This window comes from Macaca mulatta, chromosome 6 (assembly GCF_049350105.2).
Source record: "Macaca mulatta isolate MMU2019108-1 chromosome 6, T2T-MMU8v2.0, whole genome shotgun sequence".
In the NCBI taxonomy this organism is placed as follows: Eukaryota; Metazoa; Chordata; class Mammalia; order Primates; family Cercopithecidae; genus Macaca; species Macaca mulatta.
The window spans coordinates 140207723-140224308 of NC_133411.1; the positions used below are offsets into that span (position 1 = coordinate 140207723).

Genomic DNA, 16586 nt, shown 5'->3' on the forward strand with positions numbered 1-16586 from the left:
TTTAAGACGGAATTTCCCTCTTGTTGCCCAGGCTGGAGTGCAATGGTACAATCTTGGCTCACCACAACCTCCGCCTCCCGGGTTCAAGTGATTCTCCTGCCTCAGCCTCCCGAGTACATGGGATTACGGGTATGCGCCACCACACCCGGGCTAATTTTATATGTTTAGTAGAACCAGAGTTTTTCCATGTTGGTCAGGCTGGTCTTGAACCCCTAACCTCAGGTGATCCGCCCGCCTTGGCCTCCCAGAGTGGTGGGATTACAGGCGTGAGCCACCGTGCCTGGCCAAAATCACCTTTGTTACATAAGTCAGTGTTGTACAACCATTGCTACTAATTTTATATTTTCATCGCCCCAAAACAAAATGAGTAATCATTGCTATTCTTCCCTCTCCACATCCTCTGATAGCCACTTACATATTTTCTCTTTCTAGATTTGCCTCTTTGAACATTTAATATAAGTGGAATCATGCAATATGTGACCTTTTGTGTCTGGCTTTTTTCATTTAGCATAATGTTTCAAGATTTATTCATATAGCATGTATCAGTACATCATTTTTTTTTTTTTATTTTTATTTTTTGAGATGGAGTTTTGCTCTTGTTGCCCAGGCTGGAGTGCAGTGGTGTGATCTCGGCTCACTGCAACCTCTGCCTCCCGGGTTCAAATGATTCTCCTGCCTCAGCCTCCTGAGTAGCTGGGATTACAGGCATGTGCCACCATGCCTGGCTAATTTTGTATTTTTAGTAGAGACGGGGTTTCTCTGTGTTGGTCAGGCTGGTCTTGAACTCCCGATGTCAGATGATCTGCCCGTCTCGGCCTCCCAAAGTGCTGGGATTACAGGCATGAGCCACTGCGCCGGGCCCTTCATTCTCTTTTATGGCTGAATATTATTCCATTGAATGCTTATATAGTGTTTTATTTGTCCATTTATCAGTGAATGGACTTTGGGTTGTTTCCACATTTCAGTTATGAATAATGCTGCTATAAATATGAACATTCATGTTCAAGTTTTTGCATGGGTTTGTCTTAATTTATCTTGGGTATATATACCTAGGAGTAGAATTGCTGGGTTGTATGGTAACTCCATGTTTAATATTTTTCAGAACTGCTAGTCTGTTTTCTAAAGTGGCTGCACAATTTTACATTTCTATCAGCAGTGTAGGAAATATGTGGCCTTTTGTAATTGGCTTCTTTCCCTTAGCATAATAATGTTCAAGGTTTATCCATGTTGTAGTATGTATCAGTACTTCATTCCTTTTAATGGCTGAATAATATCCCATTGCATGGATAAAACACATTTATCCTTCAAAAAGCTTTTTATCCAGAAGTATTTAGTGAAGCATTATTTATAATTTTAAAAAATTGAAAATTACCTTAATTTTTAACAAAGAAGGATGGTTAAATTAGGTACATCTGCATGTACCTTTTGTTAGTAATTCATTATGAAGGATTTCAAGGGGAAACAATTGTCAGAGTGCTAAAGTAGGATACAGAATTGTACATGTACAACTGTTAAATATACCTGACTTTGGGGAATGGTGGTTATTGATTTCTTTATTTTTGATTTTCTTGGAGACAGTCTCATCTGTTGCCCAGGGTGGAGTGCAGTGGTGTGATCATACTTGGTGTAACCTCGAATTCCAGGCCTCAAGTGAACCTTGCACCTCAGCCTCCTGAGTAGCTAGGACTACAGGCACATGTCATCACGCCCAGCTAATTTTTAAACTTTTTTTTTGGTAGAGATAGGGTCTTGCTCTGTTGCCCAGGTTGGTTGTGAACTCCTGAGCTCAAGCAATCCTGTGCCTTAGCCTCCTAAAGCACTGTGATTACAGATGTGAGCTACTGGGCCCAGCCCCCAATTTAAAAATGTTTCTGTATTTTCCACACTTCTTACAATGATCATATACTTCTTTTATAATCAAAGTAAAATAATAGTTTTTTAAAATGACAATAGAGGTTGCCTATGGTGGTGTGCGCTTTAGTCCCAGCTACATGGGAGGCTGAGGTGAGAGGATTGCTTGAGCCCAAGGACTTGAGTCTAGCCTGGACAACATAATGAGACCCTATCTCTAAAAAAACCCAGGTCAGGCACAGTGGCTCATGCCTGTAATACCTGCACTTTGGGAGGACAAGGTGGGAGGATCGCTTGAGCCCTGGAGTTTGAGACCAGCTTGGGCAACATAAAAAAAACCCTGTCTCTGAAAAAACAAAAACAAAAACAAAAAAACATTGCCTGGCGAGGTGGTACTACACACCTTTGTCCCAGCAACTCAGGAAGCTGAGACAGGAAGATCTGTTGAGCCTGGAAGGTTGAGGCTGTAGTGAGCTGGGGTTGTGCTCCAGCCTGGGTGACAGAGTGAGACCCTGTTGGGCCCCCCCCAAAAAATAAAACCCCAAACCGAAAAAACAACAGTAGCTGTGTCTTTGTATGTTACTGATACAAATTTATTCAGCCAAGAAAAGCAGGATCATTCAGTGTAAGGAGTGTTAATATTCTATGTTGATTCATGATTAGCATATATTATAAATAAAATAATTTCTGACTATGGCTAAGAGAACTTTTAATTCTTCACATTGACCTAAACATTTCAATTTATAATAGCAGTATAGAATAAATCTCGTGTATTTGACCTCTGAAATGAGGGAGAGGAAAAATATAGGCAATGCATATTTTAAACATAATGAACAGTATTGTATCTTTCAGAGTTCCTTGCAAGAAACAAACTCTATTCTAGGATTTTTAGGCAGAAAGATATTTTATGGTAGGCAGTTTGGTACTTATAAAATCATTGCATGGTCTGGAAGAGCTGGAATCAGAGGGTTATCACTAGATTAATACATTCAAGAACATAAGGCCATAGTTGTGATTGAGAGGTCAGGAAACAAACTGAGGAGTAGTCATAGGAACACTGAATCTGGTACTATAACTGCTTCTAGCTGCGTTTATATCTAGTGAGTAGAGTTTGGCTATCACAGTTGTTTCTAAACCTTTGTGTCGTTGCTCACCACTGAAATCAGCAGCAGAAAGATAGCTTCCATATCACTTCTGCTTTACAAATCTCGTAAGAAGCTTTCTAACTAGCAGGACCTTGTTTGCATTTCTAATACTAATTGTAAAGGAAAGTCTGGGAAATGTAGCTTTTTTTTTTTTTTTTTGGTTGGGGGGACAGGGTCTCACTGCGTCACCTATGCTGAAGTGCAGTGACATGATCTTGGCTCACTGCAGCCTCAGCCTCCTGGGCTCAAGCAGTCCTCCTGGGCCCAAGCAGTCCTCCCCAGCTCAAGCGGTCCTCCTGAGTAGCTGGGATTATAGGTGCTCATCACCACACCCAGCTAATTAAAAAAAATATTTTTTGTGGAGATGGAATCTCACTGTGTTGCCCAGTCTGGTCTTGAACTCCTGGGCTTAAGTGATCCTCCTGCGTTGGCCTCTCAAAATGCTGAGATTATAGGCATGAGCAAATGCACCTGGTCAGTTTTTTTTTTTTAATAAAGCATTCCTGCCCCTGAGGTACAGGAAGGCTTCTATAGGGAGTGGTGAGAGGGAATGAATGCCAAGTATTTCATGACTAGCCTTCAGAAGCTTCTGTTTACTAGGTAATAAGGCTTTATACTCAGCGTACAGTTGACCCTTGAACAACATGGGTTTGAACCGCACAATTCCATTTACATGTAGGCTTTCTTTATCCTCTGCCACCCTTGAGACAGCGAGACCAACCCCTCCTTTTCTTCCTCCTCTTCAGTCTACTCAACTTGAAGATGGTGAGGATGAAGACATTTATGATAATCTACTCCACTTAATGAATGGTAAATATATTGTCTCTTCCTTAAGATTTTCTTTTCTCTAGCTTACTTTGTTGTAATAATACAGTATATAATACATATACAAGATATATGTTAATGGACTGTTTCTGTTAAGGTAAGACTCCTGGTCAACAGTAGGCTATTAACTTTTAGGAGTCAAAAGTTATGTGCAGATTTTTGATGAAGTGAGGGGCTGACAGGTTGCCAGGAATCCCTGTGTACTTCATGGGTCAACTGTATTTATTTGTAATCACCGTAATCCCTGTGTACTTCATGGGTCAACTGTATTTACTATTTTATTCTATTTTATTTTTTTAGATGGAGTTTTGCTCTGTCACCCAGGCCAGAGTGCAGTGGTGCAATCTTGGCTCACTGCAACCTCCCCCTCCTGGGTTCAAGCGATTCTTGTGCCGCAGCCTCCCAAGTAGCTGGGATTACAGGCGCCCACCACCACACCCAGCTAATTTTTGTATTTTTAGTAGAGAAGGGGTTTCACCATGTTGGCCAGGCTGGTCTGAAACTCCTGACCTCAGGTGATCCACCTGCCTTGGCCTCCCAAAGTGCTGGGATTACAGGCATGAGTCACCTTGCCTGCCCTTGGGTCAGCTGTATTTTAAAGGTGGTGAGATTAACAGTATTCAGCTTAGATTTGATTTGTTCAGAAATTGTTCTTTTCTTTTAGTCTGAACCATTGATGTTCTATTTTCATAATGTGTCAGTTGTAGTGTTTCGTTAGAAATAAATGAATGTTTATAGACTTTTTTTTTCTTTTTCTTTTTTTTTTGAGACAGGGTCTCACTCTGATGCCCAGGCGAGTACAGTGGTGCAATCATGTCTCAGTGCAGCCTCAGCTTCCTGCGGTCAGGTGATTTTCCCACCTCAGCCTCTCAAGTAGCTGGGACTATAGGTGTGCTCCACCATGCCCAGCTTTTTTTCTTTTTTTTCTTTTCTTGACATTTTGTGTAGAGACGGCGTTCTGCCATGTTGCCCAGGCTGGTCTCGAACTACTGGGTTCAAGTGATCCGCCCTCTTTGGCCTCCCAAAGTGTTGGAATTACAGGTGTGAAGCACCATATCCTGCTGAAATTTTCTTTGTAGTGTGTTTCTCTTTGGATTGAAGAGGTAAAATGTTGCCAATAGATTTAAAAGTCTCCATACTTTTTTCCCTAATAGTTGGGCTTTTATAGAATTGAATTAATACGTACTTTTTTTTCTTTAGTTATTTGATTATTTTGCCTCCATTTATTATTTTGTCAAAATGGGAGAAGTGGCCTGGCATGTTGGCTCACACCTGTAATCCCAGCACTTTGAGAGACAGAGGCAGGTGGATCGCATGAGCCCAGGAGTTTGAGACCAGCCTGGGCAAAATAGTGAGACTCTGTCTCTATCAAAAAAGTAAATAAATAAATTAGCTTGGCATGGTGGTCCCAGCTACTTAGGAGGATTGCTTGAGCCCAGGAGGTTGAGGCTACAGTGAGTCATGATCATCCCACTGCACTCCAGCCTGGGTGACAGAGGGAGATCCTGCCTCAAAAAAAAAAAAAAAAAAAAAAAGGAAGAAGTTGTGGTAATGTTTAAAAAGAATATGTGAACTAGTAAATGCAACTTTTCCTCTTAAAATGTGGAATCAAGATGTTATGCTTTTTAGTTCCTCATAAAGTTTTGAGAATGCTAAAAGATACTTTAGTGTGCTTTTTCTTTCTTTCTTTTTTTTTTTTTTTTGAGACGCAGTCTCGCTCTGTTGCCCAGGCTGGAGTGCATTGGCCGGATCTCAGCTCACTGCAAACTCCGCCTCCCGGGTTTACACCATTCTCCTGCCTCAGCCTCTTGAGTAGCTGGGACTATAGGTGCCCGCCACCACGCCTGGCTAGTTTTTTTTTTTGTATTTTTTTTAGTAGAGATGGGGTTTCACCGTGTTAGCCAGGATGGTCTCGATCTCCTGACCTCGTGATCCACCCATCTCGGCCTCCCAAAGTGCTGGGATTACAGGCTTGAGCCACCGCACCCGGCCTTAGTGTGCTTTTTCATCAGAAGATATTTCTACCTTCCAAGTTTCATGAAATATCAGCTTATTGAGTAGTTTCAGTATGGAGAGTGTCTAATTAAAAAGCCATATGCTATATAACTTCCAAATACTGTAATTTCAATTCCCTTTTTTTTTTTTTTAGAGAGAGCCTCACTCTATGGTCCAGGCTGAAGTGCAGTGGTGCAGTCATACCTCACTACAGCCCCAAACCCCTGGCTTCAGATGATCCTTCTGCCTCAGTATTTCAGATAGCTGGGATTATAGGTGTGAGCCACTGGGCCTGGTAGATTCTTCACTAAGTATTTGAGAGCAAATTAGGAATTTTAGCTTCTGGTACCATTTGTTGCTTGCAACAGAAAGTTAGGTTGACCTGGAAACTTAACTGCTTTAGAGATGCCTGTTTCCTACTTTGGAGGAGCAAGGAATGAAGCTTTGGTATAGACATTTTTAAGCACTGAAATTGAAGGGTTATTCTTGTTCCTCCTACCCCCATCACTTTTCAAGTTGATTTCTTTGATCAGTATTATTTATTAATAGTATTCTGTGTTAGCAAGTTAGGGTAATTGTTAAACGTTTTGGCTCATGTATTCTATACATGTTTTTTGGAAAAACTACTTAATACATTTTAGAACTGACATTAAGATTTTTCATCATAAGTTTGAAAAGTTGCAAAAGATGTAGTTTCTGGTGTATTGTATGTTGTATATGTTTTTACATAATGTATTGACCAAGATCTTGACCTGGTGGATTTTGGTTATTCACTTTAATGGGAAATATTGCTGTAAAATCTAATTGCTAGTCCTCATAATCAAATCAGCCAAATGGGGTATGTTTTCTCGTCAGAAATGGTTTTATTTTTAATTCTAATAAACACCTCGGTACCTGCACTCAGTGACTTTCACTTTCTACTTCTAAGACAGATTGATAAAGCAAGGAGTCATGTCAAGAGTTTGTAGCATAAGGCATCGTTTCTTTCAATATTTCTTGTTTTGCTCACATGAGACTTTTCCCAAGTCACTCCCGATTGTCCTTTTGGTACGCTGGAGATTTCTTGAGGTGAGGAGCATGTTTAAGCTTGAGATGAATAAGAGAAACGACTTCTTTTTTTTCTTCATAGAAACAGGGACTTGCTCACCTAAGCTGTAGTAGAGTGGCACAGTCATAGCTCACTCACTGCTGCAGCCTCAAACTCCTGGGCTCAAGTAGTCCTTTTGCCTCAGCCTTTTGAGTAGCTAGGATCACAGGTGCATGCCACCATTCTTGGCTAATTATTTTATTTTATTTTTGTAGAGACGGGTTCTCTCTATGTTGCCCAGGCTGGTCTTCACCTCCTGGCCTAAAGCGATCCTCCTGCCTCCGCCTCCCAAAGTGCTAGGATTACAGGTGTGAGCCACTGTGCCTGGCCTTGACTTCCTTTTTGTAAAAGAGCTATTGTGAAAGGAAAGATGGAAGAGACAAGGAATTGTGCTTGGATACGTCAATTTTAGAAGAGCACAAAAGGCAGTTGGTGATCTGAAAATTGATCTCCTTAAAATTGTCTAGACCTGTGTACCCCCGAAAAATACCAAATCTTATACTGGGTTGGCGACTCGAGTTAAGGGAACAGCTTATCTTCTGCCTTAATTGGTATCCTGTATTTATCTTTTGAAGTAAATTATTTCACTTTTTAATTTTACCTTGAAAGTATTGTTTTGAGAAAGTGTATAACTGGCTTCTTCTTTTTTTTTTTTTTTCCCTCTTTTTTTGAGACAGGGTGTGACTCTGTTGCCCAGGCTGGAGTGCAGTGGTGTGACCTTGGGTCATTGCAGCCTCCACCTCCCAGGCTCAAATGATCCTCCCATCTCAGACTCCTGAGTTGGAGAGACTACAGGCTGGCACCACGTTGGCTGGTTATTTTTTGTATTTTCGGTGGAGACGGGGTTTGGCCATGTTGCCCAGGCTGATCTCAAACTCCTGGGCTCAAGTGATCCGCCCACCTCGTCCTCCCAGAGTGCTGGGATTATAGGCATGAGCCACCGTGCCTAGCCATAACTGACTTTTATGATGAAACCAGCGTAGTTTTTACAGTACTTTACAGGCCAGCAAACATAGTAATTAGAACCTCATGGAAGTGATTGCCAAAATGTAAAAATTAGAAAAAAAAGAAAACTAGATCTTTTGTCTTTTGCTCCATACCAAGGTAAATTCTTGATTTTTCCCAGAATTCAGTATAAAAAAGGGAAACCTTAAAAATACTAGGAGAAAACATAGGTCAATATAAAAACTCTTGGGTACGGGAAAGATTTTCACAAGAAGTCTTACAGAGAAATACTTATAAGTGTGCCTGATTTATAGGTAAGATTGTTCTATGGACTGTAGTTGTTTTTTAATTATTATTATTTCTTAATGCTGTTTGGTTAGCCATGTCAAATTGTCATATCTTAATCGCTCATAAAATGTTTATATAATGAAGGTAAATATTATGGTCCATGAATTTATGTACATGATTTTGTTTTTTAAAGACTTATTTAGAATGGTGGTTCCCTACCCTGGCAGTATGTTAAAATAGTCTGGAGGTACCCTTAACAAAACACAGGTTCCTGGGAACCACTCCTGGGAATTGATTAATTTGTCTGATGTGGGGCTTTGGCATTAATATTGCTTTAAAAGCTCACCAGTTTATTTTACTATCCACCCGGAATCGAAAACTTACGTTTTTGAAGGATTTGTTTTCACTTTGATCCTTGTTTTGTTTTGTTTGTTACTCTTTTCTTTCTCCTTCCTTGAACTCAGTTTGGTACATTAAAAGACTAAATATAACATTATAGAGTCCAACATGCTCCTTTTTCTCATTAAAGAAGTAAATCTTCAAATTATTGTTTTATAGCCATAACTTTTTAAAAAATATGAATTCTTCTTTAGAAATAGTTTTTAGAATACATGTAAGATCAAGACTGCCATTTACCTCTAAGTAATCTTGCAAGTTTTATATTACCTTTTCCCTCTGCTCTTTAAATACAAATAACCCTTCAAAAATACTGATATAACAAACACCACCCAGGACTCATCAGCCTTTCTGATGATTTCTTTGGTAAGTTAAGGGGTTATTTGGCTCTTGGTAATAGACAAGGTTGTACATATGTAGAAGTGGGGAGAAATTAGGAAACCAGTCTGTTATGTTCTCTTGGAATTAACTCTTGATTATTAAGCATCTTAAAAATGAATATCTTCGGCCGGGTGTGGTGGCTCACGCCTGTAATCCCAGCACATTGAGAGGCCGAGGCAGGCGGATCACGAGGTCAAGAGGTTGAAACCATCCTGGCTAACATGGTGAAACCCCGTCTCTACTAAAAACAAAAAAATTAGCTGGGCATGGTGGCATATGTCTGTTGTCCCAGCTACTCGGGAGACTGAGGCAGGAGAATCGCTTGAACCTGGGAGGCGGAGGTTGCAGTGAGCCGAGATTGCACCACTGCACTCCAGCCTGATGACAGAGTGAGACTCCGTCTCAAAAAAAAAAAAAAAAAAAAAGAAAAAAAAAGTAATAATAATATCTTCCCAGCTGGACACAGTGGCTCACACCTGTAATCCCAGCCCCTTGGGAGGCCGAGGCGGGTGGATCACCTGAGGTCAGGAGTTCGAGACTAGCCTGGCCAACATGGTGGAAACCCGCCTCTACTAAAAATACAAAAATTAGCCTGGTATGGTGGTGCATGCCTGTAATCCCAGCCACCTGGGAGGCTGAGGCAGGAGAATCGCTTGAACCCAGGAAGCAGAGGTTGCAGTGTGCCAAGACTGCACTCCAGCCTGGGTGACAGAGTGAGACTCCATCTCAAAAAAAAAAAAAAAACCTTCGTAATTTAAAAGGTACACAGTTATACAGCTGGGAGTGGTGGCTTGTGCCTGTAATCCCAGCACTTTGGGAGGCTGAGGTTGGCAGATCACTTGAGCCCAGGAGTTCAAGACCAGTCTGAGAAATATGGCAAATCCCCATCTCTACCAAAAAAAAATTATTATAATAATAAAAAAATAAAAATCATAAGCCTGGCATGGTAGCATACACCTGTAGTCCCAGCTCCTTGGGAACCTGAGGTGGGGAGATTGCTTGAGCCTGGGAGGTTGAGGCTGCAGTGAGCTGAGATTGCACCCACTCAGCCTGGATGGCAGTGCGAGATGCTGTCTCAAAAAAAAAAAAAAAAAAACCTGTAATACAGCAAAAGAACATAGTTGTTCATTTGAATGTTGAATGATTGAGCATATAGAGATATTTTGATAATACTACTTGCACATTTGTCAGATTTTTAATAATCTAAAAATGAATAATGCTCTGATCTGAATATTTGTGTCTCTTTTCCCCACCCCCAAATTCATATGTTGAAATTCTAACTGCCAATGTGATGGTAATAGGAGGTGAGGCCTTTGAGAGATGATTCGGCCCTCATGAATGGGATTAGTGCCCTTGTAAAAGAGACCCCAGAGAGTTAGCTCTACCCTTCTACCATGTGAAGATACAGTGAGAAGGTACCATCTAAGAGAAAGTGGGTCCTCAGCCGGGCGTGGTGGCTCACACGTGTAATCCCAGCACTTTGTGAGGCCAAGGTGGGCTGATCGTCTGAGGTCAGGAGTTAAGGACTAGCTTGGTCAACATGGTAAAACCCTGTTTCTACTAAAAATACAAAAATTAGCCAGACGTGGTGGCGGGTGCCTGTAATCCCAGCTACTGGGAAGGCTGAGGCAGGAGAATTGCTTGAACCCAGGAGGAGGAGGTTGCAGTGAGCGGAGATCATGCCATTGCACTCCAGCCTGGGTGACAAGAGCAAAACTCCGTCTCAAAAAAAAAAAAAAAAAAAGTGGGCCCTCAACAGACTGTGAATCCGCCAGTGCCTTGATCTTGGACTTCCCACTTCCACAACTCTGAGAAACAAATTTTCGTTGTGTATAGGCTACCTAGTTTGTGGTATTTTGTTACAGCAGCCTGAACGGGCTAAGACAAGTAAGAACTTACTTTCCTTACGTTCTTTATTTTTCTGTAAAGTATTACCTTCTCCCCTTCCCAATGAACAGTTTGTCAGCAATCATTTTACTTGTAGGCCCTGGTGTGCCAGGTACTGACTGAAATGCAGACTGATCACTCTGCCGTAGAGTGATGCAACTTACTGATGCAACTTACTGCGTGTCTTAACTCCTTACGAAGGCAACTGGGGCAGATTCGATAGTATATTATTGGCTACCTTAAGATAAGCTAGTTGGCATTTTGGCACCCCCTGTGTTTACTAGAAGTAATGTCACACTGAGCCACTCTTCTGGTGAAAATGTACAGCTGGTAGAATAAATTGTATGTTAATGATACTGTTAATGCAGGAGGGCCACTAGATACAAGGATGCAGAGAGTCAAGTATACACTGTTTGAAAAGTACACACAATATTGAGAAAGACTAGAAAGCGTTATCTTTAAGCAGTTAGGCTGAATTAAATTGGGAATTCCTGGCTTCACAGAGTATATCCAATCTGATATACTCTGGGTGTTCCAAATCTGGATCACACAAAAATGTGATAATGTTATTTGACATAATGTAAAATTAATACAAGACAAAGAGGACAAATTACTCATCAGTTTGGGAACTGTGACTTACTTTGCCTTGAAGGAAATGTATGATGTCCCTTTTCTGGGATTAAATAAAAACGTTCAGTTATTGAATAAATACTTGCTGAGCACTAGCTATTTGCCAGACACTCAGGTACTAGGGATTTAGCTTCAAATGAAAGAGACAAAAGTCCTTTCATTTATGGAGCCCTACATTCTAGTTGATGTAGACAAGCAACAAATGAGTAAAATATATAGAATGCCAGATAAATAAGTGCTGTGAGGAAAAATAAAGCATGGGAGGGAGATGGTGACTTCTAGGGTAGGGAACAGGAGATTGCAGTTATAAAGAGGATGGCAAAGAAAGCGTTCAGGGAAAAGGATAGTAAAAAGCCAGTACATGGCTGGGCGTGGTGGCTCACGCCTGTAATTCCAGCAGTTTGGGAGGCCGTAATTCCAGCAGTTTGGGAGGCCGAGGTGGGCAGGTCACGAGGTCAAGAGATCAAGACCATCCTGGCTAACATGGTGAAACCTTGTCTGTACTAGAAATACAAGAAGTTAGCCAGGCGTGGTGGCATGCACCTTTATCCTAGCTACTTGGGAGGCTGAAGCAGGAGAATCGCTTGAACCCAGGAGGCTGAGGTTGCAGTGAGCCGAGATCACGCCACTGCACTCCATTCTGGGTGACAGAGTGAGACTCCGTCTCAAAAAAAAAAAAAAAAAAAAAATTAGCCAGGCATGGGGGAGGGCACCTGTAATCCTAGCTACTTGGGAGACTGAGGCATGAGAATCACTTGAACCCAGGAAGTGGAGGTTGTGGTAAGCTGAGTTCACGCCATTGCACTCCAGCCTGGGTGACAGATTGAGACTCTGAAAACAAAACAAAAAACAAAAAGAAAACCCCCCAAGGTAGCTATTACAGCATCATTGTGATAAAGATAAGTGTTGGCAGTAACCTGAATGTCTGTCTGTGGAGGAATGGTTAAATATATTATAGTGCATCCATATAATGGAATATTGTACTGCAAATGAAAAATAAGTTCTGCATGCACAGAGTGGTCTCCAAGACACGTGTGAAGTGGTTAACAAAAGGTTCAGAGTATGTAGAGTATGCTACCATTTAAATGCGTCACATACGTAATATAGTATTTTTATAAATAATGGAATCTTACTGGAAAGACATAGAAGAAACTAGTAATAATGTTTGTCTCTGGAGCAGGGAACAGGGTGATTTGCGCACAGGAGAGTGAGGGTGAAACACATTTCTTTTTTTTTTTTTTTTTTTTTTTTTTGAGATGGAGTCTTTCTCTATTGCCCAGAATGGAGTGTACTGGTGCGATCTCGGCTCACTGCAAGCTCCACCTCCCAGGTTCACGCCATTCTCCTGCCTCAGCCTCCCAAGTAGCTGGGACTACAGGCGCACCCCACCGTGCCTGGCTAATTTTTTGTATTTTGTTTAGTAGAGATGGAGTTTCACCGTGTTAGCCAGGATGATCTCGATCTCCTGACCTCGTGATCCGCTCGCCTCGGCCTCCCAAAGTGCTGGGATTACAGGGGTGAGCCACCGCGCCTGGTCAGCACATTTCTTTTTATCCAGTTTTACTATGGGTATGTACTATCTGGTCAAAATACGTACAATACAAACTATGAACATGACTGTCCTGTAACATATGGGAAAACAGACACACTTTTATTAAACTTGGTGGCCTAGATAACTGTCTAGCCTACATACTGAATAAATGGGATATTTAATAGAGACATGGATTCCGTTTTGATGAGCTGGAGACCATGTTGACAGTGACCATGCTGAAGCAAGGCCAAAATCCTGTTTTGATTGGGTAATGAATTATAGTGAACATGATTATAACACTTAGATTTGTGTGACTTTTTTTACTCTCCTCATCAAATGGAGGCTGTATTCGTTTCCTGGGTTTGCCTCAACAAGGTACCACAAACTAGGTGACTTAAGACAACAGAAATGTGTTGTCTCACAGTTCTGAAGGTTTGAAGTCCAAAATCAGGGTGTCAACAGGACTATGTTACCCATGAAACCTGGAGGGGAAACCTTTCTTGCTTTACCTTAGCTTCAGATGATTTGCTGGCAGTCTTTGGCTTGCAGCTGCTTAACTCCGATCTCTTGCCTTTGTCATCACATGGCCTTCTCCCTGTGTGTCTCTGTTTTCATACAGTTGGCTTCTTAAAAGGACAACAGTCATACTGGATTAGGGGCCCACTCTACTCCAGTATGACATCTCATCTTAACTAGTAACATCTGCAACATAAGATCACATTCAGAGGTACAGAGGGGTTAGGATTTCAACATATCTTTTTGGGAGAGGAGCGGGCAAATTCAACCCATAACAGAGGCTTTCCAGTTTGATTATGTTGCTTCTCTATAGTAGTCTTTCATATATGAAAATGTGTTTTGGAAAGTTGTATGGAAAGATAATGTTTTACAAGTTCTTTTTCTTTCTTTCTTTCTTTTTTTTTAAGATTATAAAAGATTTCCTTATGGGAAGAAAAGACCACCCCACCTCTCTTAATAAATCCAACCTAAGATTGCAGCATATTTATTAAAACTAAAAGTTTGATGAAAGTAGCATGTTTTGGGGCCGGGCGCGGTGGCTCAAGCCTGTAATCCCAGCACTTTGGGAGGCCGAGACGGGCGGATCACGAGGTCAGGAGATCGAGACCATCCTGGCTAACACGGTGAAACCCCGTCTCTACTAAAAAATACAAAAAAAAAACTAGCCGGGCGAAGTGGCGGGCGCCTGTGGTCCCAGCTACTCGGGAGGCTGAGGCAGGAGAATGGCGTAAACCCGGGAGGTGGAGCTTGCAGTGAGCTGAGATCCGGCCACTGCACTCCAGCCTGGGCGACAGAGCCAGACTCAGTCTCAAAAAAAAAAAAAAAAAAAAAAAAAAAAAAGTAGCATGTTTTTTCTAAGTTGTAAAGTAAAAGTATGGAGATACAAATAGTGAGTTAAAGATGACAGTAACTAATTTAGACATTTTTTGTGTTTTTCATAAAAGTCATAGGAAAAGGATGATTAAATACCTTATATTCTTTTTTTGCATTTTTGTTCTTTCTCATGCAAAAGTGGCTTCTTTCCAGATCACTTCGACCTGAAGATACAATAAAATATGATAGCAGAGAGAATGAGGCCGTTATTTAGTTCCATTCTTCTCCATGGTTTTTCTTGTACCCATAGTCATTATAATTACATAAAGCATTAAGAAACCTTTAACTCTTTCTCTTCTTTCCCTCTTTCTCATGTATACATGAGAAAACAAATATTTGTAGTGTACAAAGTGTTTTTGAAAGTTACCTCATCCTGGCCGGGCGCCGTGACCCTGTAATTGCAGCACTTTGGGAGGCCGAGGTGGGTGGATCACGAGGTCAGAGATCGAGACCATCCTGGCTAACATGGTGAAACCCCATCTCTACTAAAAATACAAAAAAACTAGCTGGGCATGGTGGCAGGTGCCTCTAGTCCCAGCTTCTTGGGAGGCTGAGGCAGGAGAATGGTGTGAACCCGGGAGGCAGAGCTTGCAGTGAGTGGAGATTGCACCACTGCACTCCAGCCTGGGCGACAGAGTGAGACTCCATCTAAATAAATAAATAAATAAATAAATAAATAAAAATAAAAAAATTATAAAGATTATAAGTTACTGCATCCTATAAAAGCCTTTTTGATGTCATTTTACCCTTTGAGAAGTAATAGATCGACAAACTGGCATCTTGGTTTCTTTTGGTTTTTCACACGGGGTCAAATAAAAACTAGGAGACTCTCCCTATTTCCAGTCTTAATGACAGTTTTTCATTTTTTTCTTTAAAAAGTTTATTAATACACAAAAACGTATTTAGCTATTTTTATGAGTAATTTCACTGAGTTATTTGTAAAAGGCAGTTAAATCTAATTTCTTAGGAAGTTATGCTTCCTGTTAGGGTGGGTTAGACTAATGTGCTTTCATTCAGCTGCTGTCTAGTCATCTTTAAATTTTTTTTTTTTTTTTTTTGAGATAGAGTTTCACTCTTGTTGCCCAGGCTGGAGTGCAATGGCACAATCTTGGCTCGGTGCAACCTCGGCTCGGTGCAATAAAATATCTCCTGGGTTCAAGTGATTCTCCAGCCTCAGCCTTCTGAGTAGTTGGGATTACAGGCATGCATCACAAAAGTAGAGATGGGGTTTCTCCATGTTGGTGAGGCTGGTCTTGAACTCCCGAACTCAGGTGATCTACCCGCCTTGGCCTCCCAAAGTGCTGGGATTGCAGGCGTGAACCACCACGCCCGGCATCTTTAAAATATTTTATGAATTCAGGTGTCATAGAATCTTAGAATTGATTTAAACTGTGGATATGATTTAGTATGACGTCGCAAATATAGTAATTCTTTTAGTGTCCCTGGTACTTAAAAACCTCTAGTGACCATGAATTCACCACTTTCTAGGCATCCCAGTATCTTTTTGGGGGCAGTTAGACTTGTAGATAGTTCCTTTTTTTTTTAAAACCAAAAATTGCCTTCCTGAAACTTGTGCATAGTAGCTTTGGTACCACTGTCTTTGGTACCCCATAACAAGTTGCCTTCCTCTTTCCCATGCTGTGCTAAGACCTACAAACCTTTGAGGGCTGTCATATCTTCCCCTTGTACTTTTTGCTAAGCTAAATCTGACACCCAGAATTGAATGCTGTTTTCCCACATTTCTGAATCTGAAATTCTGGGACTAAGTTTTTCCCATTACTTGGAGGTGCAGCCAGGGTTAATAACCTCTGTAATATAAATGCCCTGAAAGGAAGGTACAAGGTACATTGGAATAGGGCCTGAATAGACTTGGGGATTGGGGAATGATTCCTGAAGGAAATGATAGCCATATCAAGTTCTGAAGAGTATGCCAGACAGAAAGAAGTGAACAGTAAGTGTGTGTGTCCTGTAGGCAACAGAAAGAAACTGAGAATGGTTGGATGGCACAGTCATCAGGCATCAAATGGAAGAGGTAGTAAATGAGGTTGAAGAGAAATGTGGGAACCAAATTGTAAAGGCCCTGAGAAGTCATATGAGGAAACTTTCCTGAGGATAATAGCCATTAAAGGGGGTTTTATATCAGGAGTAACATGATCAGACATTCATTTTAGAAGTATCATTCTTGGCCGGGCGCGGTGGCTCAAGCCTGTAATCCCAGCACTTTGGGAGGCCGAGA

At 41.2% G+C, this 16586-nt stretch overlaps 1 protein-coding gene across 28 annotated transcripts in view; it reads left to right on the forward strand.

Moving 5' to 3' along the window:
* The window catches only part of CDC42SE2 (CDC42 small effector 2), a 129267-nt gene that overhangs the window by 30651 nt on the left and 82030 nt on the right, over positions 1-16586 (forward strand). For 8 of the 28 annotated variants that reach the window (XM_078004148.1, XM_078004143.1, XM_078004152.1 and 5 more), the window contains exon 2: positions 3743-3806. The gene's annotated coding sequence lies outside the window, so the exon portion shown is untranslated. 28 annotated transcript variants of the gene reach the window in all.